General features: G+C 45.5%; 1 long non-coding RNA gene across 1 annotated transcript in view; it reads right to left on the reverse strand.

Moving 5' to 3' along the window:
• Positions 1-5472: 5472 nt before the first annotated feature.
• LOC118538278 (uncharacterized) overlaps positions 5473-22299 on the reverse strand; it is a 32396-nt gene continuing 15569 nt past the window's right edge. The window contains exons 6-7 of the long non-coding RNA XR_004918539.2: positions 6152-6209; positions 5473-5602 (exon numbers count right to left, since the gene is read on the reverse strand). This is a non-coding gene — a long non-coding RNA (uncharacterized LOC118538278). The remainder of the gene's footprint in view (positions 5603-6151; positions 6210-22299) is intronic.

A 22299-nucleotide genomic window follows, 5' to 3' on the forward strand; every position in this document is an offset into this window, starting at 1 on the left:
TGCACATGATCATGGTGAGTTGGGAGAATTTTTCCCAAAGGGACATGGGGCTCATGGTACTATGTCTCTTGCTCTGTGGTTTGGTTGTAAAGGAACACATCCCTGGGGCCCCTTCAGGGTCAGGAGCAGGGGCCTCACTGGCTGTACAACATTCCAGAAGGCCAATCAGTTACCACAGCCATTGAGCCCTTTACTGATGCAGGACTTTGATGTGATTCCCTTCTGTTGCCAACTCATAGTGCTGCACTAAACATCCTACATGCCCTAATATCCTGAGCACTCCCGCCCAAGGAAAAGTCTCTGTGTTCTCATCTCAAGAATGGGATATATTGTCAGAAATCACAGGGAGGATGCTGTTAATCCAGGGAGGTGCTGTCAGTACTCAGCTAACAATCTGACCTGAGATACTAACATGTTCAGACATCCCCCACCTCAAATTCTTATATTGTTGCCAAGATCCTTTTTTCATAAAGATTTAATTATTAATTTATTAGAGAGAGACAGAGAGAAGGTGGGGAGGCCGAGGCTAGAGACAGAATCCTCAAGCAGACTCTGTCCTAAGTGGGGAGCCCAGTGAGGGGCTCAATCTCAGGATGCTGAGATCATGAACTTAGCCAAAACCATGAGTCAGACAATTAACTGAGTGAGCCACCAGGCACCTTGCTGCTTTTTTCTACCATGGGCACTCCTGTACCTCTTGCCTTAAGTTACTGAAGCTTGGGGGTTTGGTCTGATCTCCAATCCCCAACCCTCCTGGTGGCTACAGTGCTGACTGCATTTCTTCCCTATTCCACCTCAGGGTAAAAATGCTTCAACCACGAAGAGGAATGAGACCTGCATGGTGTGGACTATCCAGGCAGACCTCTGGAGAAGTGAGTAGAAAATCTGGTGCCCGCCTTCCTTGGCAGAGACCTCACCTACATCTCCACATTCCTGGGCACCTACAGAGCTTTTGCCACCACGCAAGAGGTGCTGGACCTCCTGTTTACAAGTACCATACCCCTAACAGCCCAGGGGGATTTGGCCACTGCCTGATTGTGAGTCTTGGGAATGTCACCAAACTTCCCTGAGCCTCAGCTTGTTCTTCTGCCTGGGACACAGTTATTATAGGGACTCAGTGGTGTCCTGTAGGGAAAGTACACCAGGGTCCCTTGCCCTGTGGAAAGGTATGCTAGAGGGGATGTGGCTGTGCTCATTCATTATTGTCCTGCTCCCCATAATGAAGCCTCTGCCTCATCCATCATTGTCACCATGGTCTTGAGGTAGGCTGTTTCCCCCCACCCTTCTTATAGGCTCCATGAACAAAATGGGGCTTGAACTCAATACTCTGAGATCAAGAGTCAGGTGCTGTGCTGACTGAGCCAGTCAGGCACATATTAAACCTATTGAGCACCTAGGTGTCAGAATATATCTATTCATTTATCCACCTTAACACAATTTTTTTAGAAGAATGTTTCTTGATGTTAGTCTGACACTGATTTTTGGATTTGACATCAGAAGCAAAGGCTACAAAGCAAAAATAAACAAGTGGGACTATATCAAACTAAAAAGCTTCTGTACAGAAAAAGGAAATAACCAATCATCAACACAGTGAAAAGACAACATACTGAATGGAAGAGAATATTTGCAAACTCCCTATCTGATAAAGGGTTAATATTCAAATTATTAAAGAACTCATACAACTCAATAACACAAAAACAAACAACAGTTACAAAATGGGCAGAGTTCAGAATAGACATTTTTCCAAAAAAACCACACAGATGGCCAACAAGTACATGAAGAGATGTTCAACACCACTTCTCATGAGGGAAATGCAAATCAAAACCCAAAGAGATGGCACCCAACACCTGTCAGAATGGCTAGTAGGAAAAAGACCAGAAATAACAAGGGTTGGCCAAAATGTGGAGGAAAGGGAACTCAGTGCTCTGTTGATGAGACTGTCAATTTGTGCAGCCACTATGGAAAACAGTATAAAGGTTTCTCAAAATATTCAACATAAGGGCCCATGGCTGGCTCAGTCAGAAGAATACATGACTCTTTTTTTTTTTTTTAAGATTTTATTTATTTGACAGAGATAGCGAGAGCAGGAACACAAGCAGGGGGAGTGGGAGAGGGAGAAGCAGGCTTCCCGCCGAGCAGGGAGCCCGATGTGGGACTCAATCCCAGGACCCTGGTATCATGACCTGAGCCGAAGGCAGACACTTAACGACTGAGCCACCCAGGCGCCCGAGTATGTGACTCTTGATCTTGGGGTCATGAATTCTAGCGCCACATTGGGTGTAGAGATTACGTCAATTTAAAAAATTCAAAATAGAACAACTATATCATCCAACAATTCCCCTCCTAGGTATTAAAATCAAAGAAAATGAAATCGCAAACTCGTAAAGAAACCTTCAACTCATAAAGATACCTTCAGGAAGTGGACAAAATAGGTAAGGAGATTGAAACTAATAGAAAAAGAGAATATCAGGAGTGAAATTGGAGAGTAAATATGACTTCAATATATTAATTTCTAGCTTCCTCTATTTCAAGTACCTTGTTAATTCATTCTATTACATTCAATTCTTCTGACCTATCAGAATTCCTCATTATGATGTGGTTGTAGTTTTTGAGATGAGTTGTTTATTTAGTACGTATTACAGATCAACAAATACAGATTACTTATATTCCTAATTGTGTGAGCCTTTAAATATCTTTATAGCTTTTTGAAGTATAATTATGTAATCAAAACCTCCATAGATTTGAGTGTACAATTTCGTGAATCTTCATATACGTACACACCAGTAAAACAATCACTGTAATTAAGTTAATATAAGGTAATGTAATCCATCACACCCAAATTATATTTCCTGCTTGATTTTTAGTCCAAGGTTAGCTTGATGTGTGAGTTCTGTTGGTCCCTAGAGTCACTCTTTCCTCATGGAGAAGGTTTTTATAAGAATGAAATAATTGCTTGACTCTGTTGTTCTGTACTGATAGGAGTTCATAATATAGTTTGATCTAAAGATAAATTTTAAATGCACTTGGGTGGTCAGTCGATTGAGCATCTGTCCGACTCTCGATTTTGGCTCAGGTCATGATCTCAGGGTCATGATATCAAGCCCAGCATTGGGCTCCATGCTGACTGAGGAGCCTACTTGGGATTCTCACTCCTCCTCTGTCCTTTCACTCACTCCTGCCACCACTCATACTTGCTCTCTTTCTATCTTTCACACAAAAAATTAAGAAAATAAAGAAAAAAATTTAAAATAGCCAATTTGAAAGTTCCAAGGCCTTCCATGGAGGAGAGACCATACACTGACAGCTTACAAGACCTAGCCCATCTGTGTTGGAAAAAGTCTGAGTGGTGTAGGTGGGAATCAGATCTGAGAATTGTAGCCCAAAGGGACAAAGGAAAGATATTAATTGAACTAAATTCATTTATATGAATATGCTCAGTTAAGATTTGGGATTTAAAGGACTGCCCACACCACTTGCATGTGGTGTTGGTATTCTGGACTCTATATTGGGTCAATAAGGTCCAAAATGCTGGGATTTCCTTAGTATACTGTTGAAGAAGGCAGGAAGAAGTCAGGAAGCATAAGAATCAGGAATGTCAAAATGGTTCTGTGATGTGCAATGTGCTCAGCCATCCCTAATCAAGCTTGCTGAAAGACGCAGCAATCAGTGCACTACCTTCATCAACACACTTACAGAGGCATGGGTACAGGAGGTACCAGTGTCCTCGAGGAGCTCTGTGGGAGCTGTCCTACACTGCAGGAGAAGATGGGAGGTGAAGAGTGGCAGGAGAGGATGCTTCAACCAGCAGAAACAAGGTGTATGCAGTCACCCAGTAAGCCACAGGGACAGAATGGTAACCAGAGGATGTGACCCTCAGGGGTGTGTGCTGTTGGATAGTTGATCAGGTCTGTCCAAATTGAAATTGTTGGGCAGTGTACCAGAAAAATAAATATCTAGATACAGTAGTTACTACAGTGAAGAGTCACAGTCTCTTCCCCAGCTGTGAGCCCTAATCCAGTGTGGGCCTCTGAGCCCCATGACTCAGGGGGAGACTGGAGCTCTTTGAAGGAATGGCCCCATAGACTTCCAGATTTGTGCCATGCATCCCCCACCCCCAGCTTTCCCCAATTGTCCACAAAGGTATAGACATTTACCAGTGGGACCAACTCAGGGAAAAAGGGAAACACTACATTTTCTGGGAACTTATATAGAATGATTCTGAACATATGCTGATGCCCAAAGGCCAAAACTGTTTTTTTTTTTTAAGATTTTATTTATTTACTTGAGAGAGAGCAAGAGTCAGAGCAAGAGAGCACAGAGGGAGAGGGAGAAGCAGACTCCCCACTGAGTGGGGAGCCCGACGTGGAGCTTCATCCCAGGACTCCGAGATCATGACCTGAGCTGAAGGCATGACCAACTGAGCCACCCAGGTGCCCCTCAAAGACCAGAACTGTTAAATGGCCTGCCCAACAATTGGAGTGGGAGTTTTGAGAGGTGTGAAAATAGAAGAATCCTTGTCCTACATTTAACAGTTTGTTCACTGAGACTACAGATTCATCCTGTGCTCATTTCCCTGGTTCCAGAATGTGGAGTGGAAATACATACATTAGCACCTGGTGGAATTCCCAGTTTGGTTTCTGAACCTTGGAATGATGGTTATTAGGGAAGAGAAGAACAAAGAGAGGCCCTTGGAACCATGCCCTCCCTCAGACTAAACCAGAGGCCATGCAACATCCATGGAGGAGATGGGAAAGATTAATAAGTTTATGAAGCTCTGCAGAGAGGCAGGGTTGGTTATTTCTACCATTGCTCATTTTACTGACTGGTCTACTGTGAATATCAAATGGGGGTTGTTGAGACTGACATGACTTTCACAGACTTCATCAGATGAAGACGCAACTGCATCTGTGATTCTGTCTCTGGATTGCCTTGTGGAGGAAAACTGCCAGGTGGAACACTGCAGCCCACTGGGAACAAATCTCTTGCCCTGAGGTACTGCTTCTGAAGGAATGTCTATGACCAGCAAAGTCAACAAGCTCAGAGCCATGTTAAAATTATCACTGATGAAAACAGGCTAGACAACTGTCAAGAAGGCCACCTCTTAAGGAGGGCACATGATGTGATGAGCAATTAATGAATAATTGAATATTATATCAAAAACGAATGATGTACTATATGTTGGCTAACTGAATTTAAATAAAAAAAGGAAAAAAATAAAATCAACTAACAAAAAAAGGAAAGAATGTAAATTTGGCAAATATACTTGAATATATCCTAGTCAAAAAGGAAAGCAAAGGAACAGACATACTGAGCTGGTGAGTGGCTGAGGGGAGAATTGCCTGCATTACCTGTTGGTTTTAAATTATCGAGTGACTGGGCAGCCACGCACCACAGTCGCTATTTTGACTATAACCTGCCTCATAGATTGAAGTGAATTCTCCTTCTTTCATCAACAGAGCTGAAGTTGATTGGGCATTCGGAAGCAGTCACTGAAAGGAAGTACTTAGAAGACCCATGGCAATGATCCATGAGCAAAACTTCTCTACTTCCTCTGGACACCCATTCTCCTGTTGACTGCACAGCTTCTCCTGCAGAGTTCACTCTGCAGATGAAAATGGTCATTAGGAGGGAGCAGTGGCAGGTCTTGGCCCTGAAGTCTCCCAGAGGAGTGAGGTCTGGTAAGCGAAGCCAGTGGACATTTCCATTGCCAAGGCTACTGATGTTTGCACAAAGCAACATGAAGAAACACGGAGAAAACTCTGCAGTCCAAGGCCTGGGGTACCATATGGGAAAGGGCAGCCTTGGTTTGCTCTCCCATCCCCCAAAATACCTCCTGCCTCAACAGAGAATGGGCCAGGTGATGGGTTGTTCATCTTTCCTCTGAAGAAGCACCCAACCTTTTGGATTTCATTGGTAACCCTACTTTTTTCTCTTTATTTACTCATCTCATGGTCCTCTGGGGGAGCAGTTAGCAACCACCATTTGGGCAAAGAAATGTCAGAAGCTGACATTCACAGATGGCTATGGGGAGGGGCAGGAAATGAGAGACAGGGAGGCAGGCAAAGGCCCCATCTCATAAGAAGAGATGAGAGCTGGCCAGCAAATGTGTCACCCTGAAGAGAAACATGCTAGAGAGAAACAATTTTCTTACCTGCTCCTCAGAACCATAACGCTAGGGTGGGCGTAAATTTCTGTTTCTTATGATTTCCCTAACAGAGACAAGAGAAGAGAGGCACAATGAGATGAGGACACAGGCCAAAGACCCAGAGGGCCTGGGCCCGCCTAGTTCTCAAATAGGAAGTGAAGAATACCCAGAGAGACCACCCTGCAGAACTCTAAGGGACGAGACACACACAGAAAAAGGTGAATGGGGGCCCTGGTGTGTACAATTTAAAGAACTCTCACACTTCAGAATATTCTAGAGCAGTAAGGAGCAATGAACTTGATACTCACCCAGAAAAAGTTGTAGATTTTTTTCCAAAGGCTGCTAAATTTTATTTTATAAGGGGATGGAAATTAGAAGAACCAGTAAGGAGATATTAAAGAATAGAGAAAATAGAAAGATCATGGATGTCAAGCTCAAGTAGCAAAAGGGTGGTATCTGGCAGGGTTTGGTATCTGTGCCTTTATTGGGAAACCCAGGAGGGAGTGTATAGAGGGTGGGATACATAATTAAGTGTAAACTGAGGCACAGTGACTCTCCTAGATTTGTGATATCTAAGTAGGATGTGCCTGTTTCTCAAGAGAGAGACAGGAACTAGAGATCCAGACCCAGTAGCCTCTTGGTAACTTTAGCTGGTAATGAAGCCAAGGGGGCACATACAAAAGGAATTGGCGGCTCAATCCCAGGGCTTTGGCCTACAAGTAAACCCAAGACCACATCGACAGTTTTTATTATTGCAAAGTAGATAGTAGAGAAAATTATGTGTGAGTTTAGAATCAAATGAGGCTCCCTAGTGGAATAACCCCAAGTCAGATATGAAAGGCTTCCAGGATGACTTTTTCACTTACATCACATTTGTCAGCCCAGACAAACATTTCTCCACCAAAATCACAGCAAGTTCTTATTCAACCTTATATGCCACTCCCGATATAATGGATCCAACAGATTTCACACACTTTTGGATTTTCTAAAAACTGAAAAGTGTTAAATCAAACCTTTATATCATGAAACAAACTGCCAGGGTACTATCCAAACATTTCACACTCTCAAAGTCATTTAACCAAGATAGCACTGCTACAACAGTAAGATATAATCAGCTGGCAGAACATGTTGGGCAGATGCAAAATGGAATGCCTCTTATGTGGAATTCACATAGCTAAACTCCACACAGACAAGTACTGGTCTACTGCTTTAAGGGGCAAGGATGGGGAGAAAGACACCAATGATCTTCTAGCATGTAAGTTAAATATGACTTGCAAATGTGATCTCAATTGTTATCCCATTGTTTTTAGTATTCTTTTAAAACAAATATTCCTTGTTCATAATGAAAAGACCACTCACAAATCTTTCCACAAAGAATTCAAATGCATACTTTTCAGGTTCTGGTAAGTTCTATTCTAGTCCATTTGCTTCTTAATGGACTTTATGGGCTTCTAGTCTCTAAGAAATGTTCAACATCAATGCAATTCTCTGAATATGCTATCATAGAGTCATAAAAATTCTGTCAGTAAGCAAATATAATAGCAAGTGAAATAGAAAACATAACAAAAAGTAATATAGCCAATAAATTATATTGAAATATGAGGAGTATAGTTTTTTTAAAAAGCAAACTTTTTTTTTAAGTATGCTGTACCCCCAGCATGGAGCTCAATGCAGGGCTTAACCCTGAGATCAAGACCTGAGCAGAGATCAAGAGTCAGATGCTTAACCAACTGAACCATCCAGGGGCCCACCCTCTTTTTAAAATTTTTTGAGTATTAAGTAAACTCTTTTTTTTTAAATGTAAACTCTACACCTGACATGGGGCTTGAACTCCCAACCCCCACGATCAAGAATCACATTCTCTGTAGACTGGGTCAGCCAGGATCCCCTAAATAGTACTTTTACTGAGTAGTTTAAAGGAAGAGGAAAAATGCAAATCCTATAATCCATATACAAAAAGAAGGTGACATTTTTTAATATAATGAATCTAATAGAACTTGCTCAACATATTTGGTGCCAACAATAGAAAGACACCATGTACTTAAATCCTTGGGTCACACGTCGTAAAACACAGTGTTCCCTTCTTTATATTTCCATGAACCCAGTCACCACCCACCAAACACAATCACTGCCTTCATCTTCAGACACAAAAGGTCCCAAATTCACATTGGGCAATGGCAGTCTAAACAATCCAAATCTCCTTTAGCTGATTTTCTTTAGCTCTACAACAGAGCAGAGCTCTAAATATGCAAGGTATCACTATTAGGAGAAAGGTAGCTGCTGGTACCGCCACTTATACAGACTCGTGAGGCTGCATTTACTTTTGCACATGGGAAACCAATATACTGGGAAGAGGTGGGACATCAGTGCCCCATGTCTTCCAGGAGGTCAGGGGGATACTTTAAAAGGGAGGCAGATGGAAGGACTGTCTGCCTGCACTATTGTCATAGCGCTGCTATGGACTTACTGATGAAGCATCTTGCTTTCCCCCCTGTGTATGTAATTCTGTGTAAGGATGCAAAATTATTGTCCATACAGGACCTCTGTCTCATTGCATAGTGCAGGGGGGGATCCTTTTAATTGTGGTATAAAAAGAGACCCAAATGAGTAATGTTTGGGCATTTTTAAACAAAACTTTAAAACCTAATAAAGTCTTTTCTCCAGAACGTTTTCCATCCCCCTGAAAATAAAAGGACTATTTTCAGGCCACTACAACTCTGGCATAACAGACAATACCACTTCCAGTGGGTCCAGGGTATGGGGACACTGAGTGGATGGCAGAAAGGAGGCAGCTATTTTCCTATCCAATCAACACCTCTGAGCACATCCTTGGAAAGGAGGAAGGCATGTACTTCCTCCAGACGTCCACAAGCATATGTGGGATGATATCTATGAAATTGGAGGAGTGGTGTCTCATGTAGGAAATACCTCCAACCACATTTTCTTCCTCTTCTCACCTTCTCTGAGTCCGCTACTGGTCAGATTCCACCCCACAGTCCCTACTGGTGTGTGTGTATGTGTGTGTGTGTGTGTCTGTGTGAGCACATGCACACTTGCTCATGTGTGCATATGTGTGTACACCAGGGCTCACATCCTGGAGGCCCTGAAGATGACAGCCCCACCTACAGAGGGATGGGCAATAGCTTCCCAAGATCTTAGGCCTTTCAATTTCCAAAGCAAACTGTAAAGGAGGGGTTGGAGCCTTGGCCCTTGAAGGTCAGAATCCACCCTTACCCCTAGAGTCTGCCTGTCCTGTGCTGTGAGCCATTACCTCCTTTCCAATGGGTGTGATGTGGATGGGGGGCCACTCAGTGGGTTGCCATGACCTCGTTCCTCCTCAGACAAGAACGTGCTGGAATGCCTCCTGTAGGATATCAATGCTCACCCTCACCCCCACACCATCTCCCTCTCTGTAGCCACTTACTTCAACATGACCTCTTCCAAAGCCCCCAGTGAATGTCTGGTTCAGCCTTCTTACCAGTCTGTGATTCTGGGCAAGGCACTGACCCGGCAGGGGTCTTCCCCTTCTCCCCTCAGTGGCTCCCGCCGATCCCCAACTCCTGTGTACACATCCTTGTGTAACCCCCTCCCTTGGAGTGTGATCTGGACGTAGTGATTCACTTCCATTCCACAGAACATGGCAACATGACCCAAAGCCCCTTCCGAGAATCGGTTATAAAAGCTCCGTGCCCGGCCCCGTGCTGACCCTGATCCGTGTTCTCGCTCAGATCCCCACACTGGGAAACAAGCCCCTATGTGGAACCATGACACAGGCATGTGCACGTGGCCTAGCACCGAGGGCCAACAACAGACAGAAGAACTCAGGCCTTCGAGATGGACTGAATCCCGCCAACACCCCTAAGTGAGCTCGGGTTCTAAGTGAAGCAGGTCCTGCCTTGGTGTTGTCAACAGCCCCAACCTCCTGAGAGGCTCTGGTAGGAGCCCCCAGCTGAGCACTGCTGGGGTCCTGATCCCCGGAGACTGTGACCCAGTGAGTGTTTGTGGGCGAAGCCACCGAGTGTGGGGAGATGTGGTGTGACCCAGCACTAGGAGCAGGGCACTGAGACTGTCCACCTGCCCCAGGCCCTGCCCCTCCTCCTCTCCCTCTCTGCTCTCCTCCTCAGCTTCCTCCAGCCACCCTGGCCTCCTTTCTAACCTCCACTCTGGCAACATCAACTTGGGCCTCCACTCCTCTGCAGCGTGGTGCCCTCTGCTGGCTGCATATACTTGGATTTGTGCTGGGGTGTCTCCTTGGCCTGCCTCAGGAAATCTCAATGTCACCTCAGCACGGCCTTGTCAGACCCCTCACCTGCCGGAGCTCGGGACCCAGTTGTCGCCCCTGCTCTCTTCCTATGGAGCAACTGCTCTTTTCATTCACGTTTTTCATTCATGTTTGTCCATCTTCCCTCTAGACCCTGAGCTCCTAGAGGGGGAACCCGGGTGGCTGAGAAGCACCTGCATCATCTGAGTGCTCGGGGCACAGCGGCTGATGAACAGGCCAGAGGATCCATCCCACCACCGACCAGCTCAACTGTTGGAGCCTAATTGATTTGGGTCCTTTGGAAGTCCTTTTGTTTTCTTTTGTTTTGTGTTTTAAGTAAACTCTGTGTTCGATGTGGGGCTCAAACTCACCACCCCGAGATCCAGCGCCATGTGTCCTACTGACTGAGGAAGCCAGGTGCCCCTTTGGTCATTTTTAAAGCTACTAGGCTGATAACTATTGAAGTTAACTTCGTGATTTCAACATTTAGCAGGTATATTTCGTTATGCTGAATTACCAAATATCTCCCCAAGTTTCGGTAGCATGTCACCATGGATTCCCCCACATGACAGCGCTGAGTGGCTGTTCAGATGGGAGATGGAGCGCCTTCCTGTGGTCATTCAGGACCCCAGGGTCCCTGCACCGTGGGCCTTCTCCCTCCCTGGGAGGTCATGTACCTCTGCAGCCGTGAGCACAAGGGGGAAGATGACAAAGATATACATACAGGAGAGTGTTCCTAGCCAGGTCTAAAAGGCTCAAAATGTCCACCTTCATGCTCAATCTTTTATTTTTTGGGGGGATTTTATTTATTTATGAGAGAGAAAAAAGCACAAACAGAGGGGAGGGGGCAGAAGGGAGAAGGAGAACCAGAGAGATGCTGGGGGTGAGGAGGATAGGGGGTGGCTTAATGGGCCTGTGGAGGGAACAGCTTGGGCCACGCAGAGCAAGCCTCCATCGACTGTGGTTGGGCCGGGAGCAGTGAGTAGTCCCAGATCCCTGTCCCCATGGCCTGCAGTCTGGGGAGACCTCCCAGTGATTGGTTCTTGGACTCAGACAACATTGAGTGGTGGAAAAAGTTTCCTTTATTTAGAAGGGACCTGGGAAGCCCATCAGGCTGATGATACTTTCTTTTCTGGGAGCTACAGCACCAGCCCCAGAGCGAGATCCGGAACCAGCGCAAGAACTGGGCCCAGCTCCCGCTGTGGCCCCTGCTGCAGCTTCCGAGCCCGAGTGCCGCGGGTGGGGATGAGTGTGAGGGGCATATGGCTGAGGATACAGCAGAGGGGAGGCACCCGGCTTAAGGAGGCTACTGCAAAGTTTTATAAGCAAAGAAGTGCCAAGTTAAAACTTTTAGAAGTCTCCTACTGTGGGGGATGACCCTGGCTTAAAGGTGTTCAAGTGGGGAAGCAGGGTGGAGTCCCCGCTGTGACAGCGTGATCTCAGGATCCCGGGGGTCACAAGAAGAGCGGGTGGGGCCTGAATGCTTCAGAGTTCCCAGACGTCAGATCGGGAAGGCTGGCTGAAAGCCGCGAGTCTAGGTGCTGGCTTCCTGCTCTATGTAGCCCTAAACCACGAATCCCAGCACGGTTGCGGGGTGGCTTTCCTGGGAGGGGTCCAGCAAAAAGCAGAAGCATGGCAAGCCCTCCAACACCCAGGACGTACAGCGTGGGTCTGGGCCACAGGAATCCATAGAACCTGGAGTTGGAACTCGGTCTCGGGCCTGAGATAGGAACACTTCGTCACTGGCAGGTGAACACAGAGTTCTGACAGAAACCGGGGAGGTAAGACAGACTGCTTTTCTGTGAGGGCTCACTGAAGAGCTGGGGGGCAAATTTTCAGCTCCTGGGTAGGGAGCAGGGTGCAGCCATATTCATCCCGCCCATTGGGGCCGCAAGCCTTCAGGGAGTAAAACAGCGCCACATCCTGGAATCCAGAGCCGCTTACACTGAGGCCTGCCTCTGCTGGGAGAGGGGCATTTGCACCAGTTGAAGTACACCTGAGGATCAGTGCTCAGGGCCCTCCCCCTGAAGGCCAGCACAAACCATTCAGTCCTGTCATGTTTACCGATCAGAGAGGGGTGCAAAGCTTCAGCTCCCAGGGGAAACACTAGTAGCATTCTTTGTATTTTTTTTTTAACGTTTTATTTTTTTCAGGTATTTTTTCTTATTTTTCCGTCTTTTTTATTATTAGTTTGTTTGATTCCTTTCATTGTATTTTTTTTTCTTTCTTCTATTCTTTTCTGGACACAATGACGAGATGGAGAAATGCACGCCAAAATAAAGAACAGGATGTAGTACTCACTACCAGGTATTTAATCACTATGGATATAAGTCAAATATCTGAACTAGAATTTAAAACAATGATTAGAAAGATACTAGATGGGTTAAAAAAAATCGTAGGAGACATTAGAGAATCCCTCATTGTAGAAATAAAAGAACCAAAATCTAGACAGGCCCAAATTAAAAATGCTATTACAGAGATTCAGTCCCCAACGAAGACTATTAAAAGGATGGCAAAGAGGGCACCTGGGTGGCTCAGTTGGTTAAGCGACTGCCTTCGGCTCAGGTCATGATCCTGGAGTCCCGGGATCGAGTCCCACATCAGGCTCCCTGCTCGGCGGGGAGTCTGCTTCTCCCTCTGACCCTCCCCCCCTCATGCTCTCTCTCTCTCATTCTCTCTCTCTCTCTCTCAAATAAATAAATAAAATCTTTAAAAAAAAAAAAAAAAAAAGGATGGCAAAGAGGCAGAAGAGTAAGTCACCAATATAGAAGATAAAATAATGGAAAATAAAGAAGCTAAAAAAGAGAGAAAGAAAAATATTGGATCACAAAGGGAGATTTTGAGAACTCAGTACTTCCCTAAAGTGAAAAAATATCCGGATAATAGGGGTCCCAGAAGATGAGGAGAGGGACAGAGGGGGAGAAGGTTTATTTCAACTAATTGGAGCTGAGGACTTCCCAACTCTGGGGAAGGAAACATGTACTCAAGTCCAGGAGGCACAGAGAACCCCTCTCAAAATCAATAAAAATGTGTCACCATCTTGACATATAATAGTCAAGCTTTCAAATTTCAGTGATAAAGAGAAAATCCTGAAAGCAGCTCAGGACAAGAGGGCCTTAACCGACAAGGGTAGATACATAGGTCCAGCAGCACACCTGTCCACGGAGACCTGGCAGCCCAGAAAGCACTGCATGATATATTCAATGTGCTAATGGGAAACTTACGCAGTCAAGAACACTTCATCCGGGGAGCGTGTCATTCAGAGTAGAAGGAGAGATAAAGTATTTCCAGGACAAACAAAAAGTTAAGGATTATGAACACTAAACCAACCCCAAAAGAAATATTTTTGGGGATCCTTTGAGTGGAGAGAGAGCCCAAAGGTAACAAAAATCCAGAAAGGAACAGAGACAATCTAGAGAAACAGCACCTTTGCAGGTAAATCAATGGCACTGAATTCATTCCTTTCAATAATTTACTCTGATGTAAATGGACTCAGTGCTCCAATCAAAAGACATAGGCTATCAGCATGGATTAAAAAACAAAACAAAACAACAACAACAAAAAAACAAGACCTATCAATATGCTGCTCACAAGTGACTCATTGTAGAGCCAAAGACACATCCAGATTGAAATTGAGGGCATGGAGAATCCTTTATCACACTAATGGACATGAAAAGAAAGCTGGAGGAGCCATCCTCATACATCAGAAAAAAACAGATTTTAAACCAAAGCCTATTATAAGAGATAAAGAAAGATACTATATCATAATAAAAGGGTCTATCCAACCAAAAGATCTAACAATTATAAGTATTTATGCCCCTAAGTTGGGAGCAGCCACATATATACACCAATGAATAACAAAATTAAAGAAACTCACTGATAATAATACAAAACTAGTAGAGGTCTTTAAAACCCCACTCACAGCAAGGGACAGATCATCTAAGCAGAAGATCAACAAGGAAACAAGGGCTTTGAATGACACAGTGGACCAGTGGGACTGCACAGAGATATTCAGAGCATTGCCTCCTAAAACAGCAGAAAACACATACTTCTGGAGTGTACATGGAACATTCCCCGGAACAGATCACATACTGGGTGAGAAATTAGGTCTCACTAGTACAAAAAGATTGACATCATACCATGCATATTTTTAGACCACAGTGGTATGAATCTTGAAGTTAACCACAAGAAAAAATATGGAAGGACCACAAATACGTGGAGGTTAAAGAGCATCCTACTGAAGAATGAAAGGAGAACAAGGAAATTAAAGAAGAATTAAAAAAATACATGGAAGCAAATGACAGCAGGACAACTCAGAGCCTTTCAGATACAGCAAAGGCGGTCCTAAGAGGGAAGTATATAGCAATATAAGCGTTCCTCAAAAAACAAGTTATTATTCTCCAATACACGACCTAACCCAGGAATGGACCCACAACTCTATGGTCAATTAATCTTTGACAAAGGGGGAAGGAATAGCCAATAGAAAAAAGACAGTCTCTTCAACAGATGGTGTTGGGAAAATTGGACAGCCACATGCAAAAAAAAAAAAAAGAAAGAAAAAACGAACCCAGACCACTTTCTTACACCATACACAAAAATAAACTCAAAATGCATAAAAGACCTAAATATGAGGAAGGAATCCATCAAAATCAAAATCCATCAAAAAGACGAGAACACAAGCAACAACCTCTTTGACCTTGGCCACAACAACTTCTTCCTAGACATGTCTCTAGAGGCAAGGGAAACAAAACCAAACATGAACCATTGGGACTTCCTCAGGAAAAAAAAGCTTTTGCACAGCAAAAGAAACAATCAACAAAACTAAAAGGCAGCCTACACAATGGGAGAAGATATTTGCAACTGACCTCTCAAGTAAAGGCCTAGTCTCCAAAATCTAGGAAGAACTCATCAAACTCAACCTCCAAAACCCAAAAAATCCAATCAAGAAATTGCCAGAAGACATGAACAGACAAATCTACAATAGAACACATAAATGGCTGACAGACACATGAAAAAAAGGCTCAATATTGCTCTTCATCAGAGTAATACAAATCAAAACCATAATGAGATACCACCTCACACCAGTCAGATGGCTAAACTGAACAGCTCAGGAAACAACATATGTTAGCGAGGATGCAGAGAAAGGGGAACCCTCTTACACTGCAGGTGGGAATGTCAACTGGTGCCGCCACTCTCGGAATAGTATGAAGGTTCCTCAGAAACTTAAAACTAGAACTACCCTATGACCCAGCAATTGCACTACTAGGTATGTATCCAAAGGATATAAACGTAGTGATTAGAACGGGCACATGCACCCCAATGTTACTGCACCAATGTCCACAAGAGCCAAACTATGGAAAGAGCCCTGATGTCCATCGACTGATGAATAGATCAAGAAGACTTGGTATAGATACACAATGGATATTACTCAGCCATCAACAAGAAGGAAATCTTGCCCCTTGCCACACTGTGAATGGGACTGGAGGGTATTATGCTAAGTGAAATAAGTCATTCAGAGAAAGACAAATACCATAAGATTTCACTCATATGTGGAATTTAAGATACAGAACTGATGAACTTAGGGGAGGGAAGGAAAAATAAAATAGGCTAAAAACAGAGAGGGAGACAAACCATAAGAGATCCTTAACTACAGAGAACAAAGTGAGGGTTGCTGGAGGGGAAGTGGGTTGGGGGATGGGGTAATTGGTGGATGGGCATTAAGGATGGCCCTTGATGTCATGAGCACTGGGTGTTATATGCAACTGATGAATCAATAAATTCTACCCCCAAACTGACAATATACTATATGTTAGCTAACTTGAATTTAAATAAAACTAAAAAATACAAGTAAAAAAAAAAAAAGAGGTGTGCAAAAAATGTAAAAAAATCACTCTTCTCACTAGCTTTTTAAAAATACATAAGTATTTTTCACTTTAAACATGTGTTAATATAAGATGTATGTGGAATTTAAGAAATGAAACAGATGAACATATGGGAAGGGGGAAAAGAAAAAAAAATGAGAGACGGAAACAAGCTACAGGAGACTCTTAAGGATACAAACTGAGGGTTGATGGAAGGAGGTGGGTGTGCGGTAGGCTAGATGGGTGATGGGTATTAAAGAGGGCACTTGTTGTGATGAGCACTGGGGTTGTATGTACGTGATGAATCTCTGAATTCTACAACAGAAACCCATTTTGCACTGTATGATCTCTAACTACAATTAAAATTAAACAAACAAACCTGTGTTAAGATGGGTCAGCCAATACTATTTTAAGTGAATTAAGAAGTATTTTAAATCTTAAAAATTCTAATATTGGAGATATTAATACATGTAACCCACGTAATGAAAAACTCTTCGATATCTTCAATAATTTTTCAAGTGAGGAAGGGTCTTGAGAGCACAAACTGAGAATTGGGATCCCAGGAATGCCTCCGGCTGTCCTGCCGGTGGTGGGCCACAAGGGGGCAGCATGCTCCCTGCTACTCACCCACAGGGGTCTCCCCACATCCCTGTCCAGCACTCTTCCCGCTTCCCTTCTTTCCTTCTCTGCACTCTCCTGAGCTGCACCGCCTCTTCATTACAGGAAGTAACCTTCTAAGCGTGGTGCCATCAAGACCAAGGCAGTCACATATTACTCTGTAAATGTTCATCAGATGTCTCCTATGCAAAGCTTATCACCCAAGGCTGAGTGCACAGGAGAAGCCCCCTCTCAAAGAGTTAAATAAGTGGTGAGGGAGCGGGACCCAAAGGCCAGACATTAGAACAGCGACACGGTGATGAGTGCGAAAGCCCTTTATTTTCTATAAAGGACTGAATGTTACTAATAGATTCCTGACCTGACAGGCAGAGGAAAACCAACAGGGAGATACTGAGATACTGGCCAGGAATGTCTGGAAGGATCTGGAAGCTCAGGGACATAAGAAGGACAAACACCAGGTTCTGAGAGACATAGAAGAGGAGAGATTGGAAAACTAGAAGCCAGGGAACTGGAAGGGGAACACAGGATTTTTCTTTTTTTTTTTTTTTTTAAATTTTATTTATTTTTGACAGAGAGAGAGAGAGCACAAGCAGAGGAAGCAGCAGGTAGAGGCAGAGGGAGAAGCAGGCTCCCCGCTGAGCAGGGAACCCGATGCGGGGCTGGATCCCAGGACCCTGAGATCATGACCCGAGCCAAAGGCAGACGCTTAACCGTCTGAGCCACCCAGGCGCCCCGAACACAGGATTTTTCTACTTGGAAGGTGAGGTTTCCCAGATGTCAGGAGAATTTGAGCAAAGACTCCAAGTAAAATGGGGAGTAGAGGACCTTCGAACTTGGGAGAACGGCCGGTGGGGATCTAAGGAGCAGGCCTACTGGAGGGGCCTCACTATAGAGACAGGGGCAGGGTCCAAGCTGCCCCCAGCAGTCTGTCTCAGAGACACAGGACACTGGTGGCTGAAGGCCATGAGCAAGCTAGGTGGCAGTCAGCCTTGGTGTGGACTAGCCCGAAGGGACAGTGGTCTGACTTACCCATGGCCATCCTAATATGCCAGAGACAGAATGTGTAATCTGGGGGCGGGGGTGTCAGGAGGCCTGTGGTCAGGAGTCCAGATCCAGAAATCTCCATGGAAGAGCATCTGGGAGTCCTGGGCTGAGATGGAGGGGAGGAGGACAGGGAAGACGGAGGGAGGGAGGTGTGCAGGAAGAGGCAGCAGGGGGTGTGGCCAGGAAGGGGTTTGGCCCAGGAGCCATCCGCCCTGTGGGAGAGGGAGCCTGACCTCTCTTGCTGGGGGAGCTGCAGGTAAATGGGGTGGAGGGTGTGGGGGGAGGGAGCAGACAGGGCCCTGGAGCCCTGAGGCATGTGGTACTGGGGCAACCCCAACCCCCTCCAGACACCAGCAAAGCCTGGAGGCAGCCCTAGAAATGACTAATGGCCAGCAAGTCTAGCCTCCTCACTTAGTGAAGAAAAGGGACATAGCCGATGAACATAGGGGAAAGGAAGGAAAAATGAAATCAGGTGAAAATGAGAGAGAGGCAAACCATCAGAGAGGCTGACCTCTAGGACACAAACTGAGGGTTGCTGGAGGGGAGATGTGGGGGAAGGATAACTGGGCGATGGGCATTAAGGAGGGCACTTGGTGTCATGAGCACTGGCTGTTACATGCAACTGATCAATCGCTAATTCTTTCCGAGAAACTCGGGGGGAAAAAAAAAGAAAAGTAAAGGGAGTCCTGGGCAGTGGGATGAATGACTACCCCGAAGGCCACGCAGAGAGTCTGGCAGAGCTAGGGCTGGGACCCAGTTCCTAGCTCCCCCTTCTGCCATGACCTTTCCCCCAGGGTCCCACAGGCGAAAAGAGGCAGGGCCTGAAGAGGTCCCACTGTGTGCCTGGGGTCCCCACCCGTCCTTTACACATCAGGAAGGGGTAAGCTTCCCTGGGGGCCCACAGCAGGACAGCTGCGCAGAGGGGCAGAGACAGCCCCAGTCTTGGTCCTGGGCATGGGGGAAGGAGGACAGGGACAGGACGAGGGCCGCAGGAGCCGCTATCTGCTCACCTGTTTGCCCATTTGCTTGAACACAGCTAAGGAGACCGCACCCACATCTCCCGGGGACAACCTCCAGGAATCCTGTGCAGACCAGGAAATCTCCCCAGTTTATTGCAGAGGCCGCGGACAGGTTGCCCCAAAATGTGCCATTTTGGTATACTGGTTATTTATTTATGTATTTCTGATTTTATTTTTAAGCAATCCCTACACCCTACCTGGGTCTCAAACACATGACCTCAAGATACAGAGTCCCACACTCCACTGACTGAGCCAGCCAGGTGCCCCTGGCATACTGAATATTTTCCATAAAGGTGACTTAGGACACAGCCTGTGCAAGGACACTTAGACCTTCCCCTGGCAGCAGGAAATACATCTCGCATGGAACAGGTACCCTCTCTGAAGCAGGACGTAAAGAGACTGCCTTATCCCCAGAGGTGGGGAATTTAGAGCCCAAAAGGCTTTAGAAACAACCCGTTACTTTTTACCATGTACTGCTCCAGCCCAAACTCTGTCTAGAATTCCTTACTAATCCAAGCTCCCAAAGCTCAGGGTTCTTTGTCCTGTCGATGCCTCACAGATTTATTGTCACTTTGTCAAATGGGTAAAACTGCCTGCCTTGGTCCCTTCTTTGAGTCTCAGTTGCATTATTGGGCTTCCAATCATTATCCTATTAATCTGACTCATGCAATTTTAATTCTTAGTCCTGCTAAGACCTTGAGGGTAGAGAAGAACTTTCCCTCCCTTCGTCAAGCCGTAGTAGGAGGCTCTGAGTCTCCCCAAGGAGAAGACCTTACTTCCCACCACCTGCATCCCAACCTCTGGCCTTGGGGATCATTGAGGAGGTTGGGGGGAGCCCCAACTGCGGGAGCCCAGAATAGGCTGCCTGGGTCAGGACCTGCACTGTGCAGCCCGGCCCTCCCTCGAGTCTGGGTGGACCTGGGATCACTGGGCCCGCTATGGCCTTCTGACCTGGAAGAACCCACTGGCATCACAGGATCCCCCTTCTGTTGGGGGACTCCCTTGTGTTTCAAAGTCTGTCTAGACTCTCAGTCCTGCTGACTGCTGATCCTGTTCTCGCTGCCCCCAGGTCACTCTCGTCCTGATTGGAAGCTACAGGGTCATAGTCAAGGAACCTCAAGCCCTACATTCAGGCGAACTCTCCCCACGCTTGTCCTGTTCCACATCACTGGCTACTCTGCCCCAAGCTGGCGCATGCGCAGCACTCTCCTCTCAGCTCACCCGAGGCACTGAGGGCACTGCAGGCCCCTGGAGCCGGGGCTGGTCCCTGGTCACCAGGGTAGTGGGGCCCACACACCAAAATTAACCATGAGATCGAGGGGGGTACTCGACATATGCCAACTTCCAAGCACTAAGCTACACAAATGCTCATCTTTTCCCCTACAGTAGAACCACGAGTATCTGCACTGCTTTGCCAGGACGGAGCAGGCAACTGACAAAAGCAGCCCCGGCCCCATATGAGAGACCTGGGAATACTGAGTGTGGGAAGCCTTGGACCCCATCAGGCTGACTGTCACCATTTAAAAGCTGCTTCCGAAAAATTTGGGGGGTTGACTCCCTCTACCCTGGAAGGTATGCAGGTGGTTGGGAAGCAGCCTGAGCTACCTAGGCCTGCCCAAGCCTGCCAGATGGGGTTCTTACTGCGCATGCACACGCTGCGCATCAACAGGGCAAGAAACGGGAGAGGCCGGTCACTGGAGCAGGCTTTTGGGGGCACAAGGCCACCTGCCTCATTCTAAACTCTAATTACACAGTTTTCCATTGAGGGCAGAGATGGAGAAACCAATCTTGCCAGGACAGAGCCAGACAGGCTGGGTAGGGCATCTTCCAGCAAGACACACTGGGGAGCCTTTACTGCTGGTCAAGCCCGGGACCCCATCCAGAGTGGGTCCAAACAGGTTCTGACTCTGGCCAGTTGAAAACTGCAGCCTCCACGGAGGTATCACATTGCCTGATTTCAAACTCTACTACGAAACTCTAATAATCAAAACAGTAGGGCACTCAGACATACAGGTGAATGGAATCAAACAGAGAGCCCAGGAGAAGCCATGCATATAAAGGTCCATCAACTGATGACAAAGGAGGCAAGTCCATACAAGGGGGAAAGGACAGTGTCTTCAATAAAGGGTGTTGGAAAGACTGGACATGCGTAAGAATGAAACTGGACTACTGTCTTCCGGCATACACAAAAATAAACTCAAAATCAATTACAAACTTGAGTGTTAAGACGGAAACCATAACACTCCTAGAAGAAAACATAGTCAGGAAGCTCTTTGACATTGGTCTTAGCAATATACTTTTTGGACCAGTCCCCTCAGGCAAGGGCCACAGAAGCTAAAATAAACAAGTGCCGTAATAGCAAACTGAACAGCTTTTGCACAACAAAAGAAACCTACAACATAAGGAAAAGGCAACCCAGTGAATGGGAGAAAACATATGCAAAAGGTACATCCAGTGAGAGTTAATACTGAGAATATGTAAAGAACTTATACAACTTCATGCCAAAACCACAAATAACCTGATTTAAACATGGGTAGAAGACTTCATCGACTCTTTCCCAAAGAAAACACAGGTGGCCAACAGGCTTCCGAAAAGCTGTTCAACATCACTGATCATCAGGGAAATGCGTATCAAAACCACAATGAGATATGACTTCCTACCTGTCAGAGTGGCTATTACCAAAAAGACAAAAAATAACAAGTGTTGGCGAGGATGTGGAGAAAATGGAACCCTCGCACACTGTTGCTGGGAATGTGCATTGGTGCAGCCACTATGGAAGGTCCTCAAAAAATTAAACATAGAAATACTGTATGACCCAGCAATTCCACTTCTGGGTATATACATGAAGAAAACAAAAAAACACCCATCCGGAAAGATATACACATCCTTGTGTTTCTGGCAGCATTATTTACAAGGACCAAGATACTGATGCAACCCTAAGTGTCTGTTGATAAATGTATAAAGAAGATGAGGTATGTATACATAAGGAATATAACTCAGCCGGAAAAATGAATGCAATCTTAACATTTGCAACAACTTGAATGGACCTAAGAGTATTATGCTAAGTAAAATGAATCACAGAAAAACAAATCTACTAGGATTTCACTTATATGTGGAATCTAAAAAACAAAACAATGAAACAAAACAAAACAGAACCAGACTCATAGATGCAGGAAGCAAGCTGTTGGTTACCAGAGGGGGAAGAAGGGGTCAGGGGCAGATGATACAGGTGAGGGGATTAAGCAGTACAAACTTCGAGTTATAAAATAAACAGGTCATGGGGATGGAATATACACATAGGGAATATGGTCAATATAATTCCAGTCACTTTGTAAGATGACGGATGGTAAC

This window comes from Halichoerus grypus, chromosome 4 (assembly GCF_964656455.1).
Source record: "Halichoerus grypus chromosome 4, mHalGry1.hap1.1, whole genome shotgun sequence".
In the NCBI taxonomy this organism is placed as follows: Eukaryota; Metazoa; Chordata; class Mammalia; order Carnivora; family Phocidae; genus Halichoerus; species Halichoerus grypus.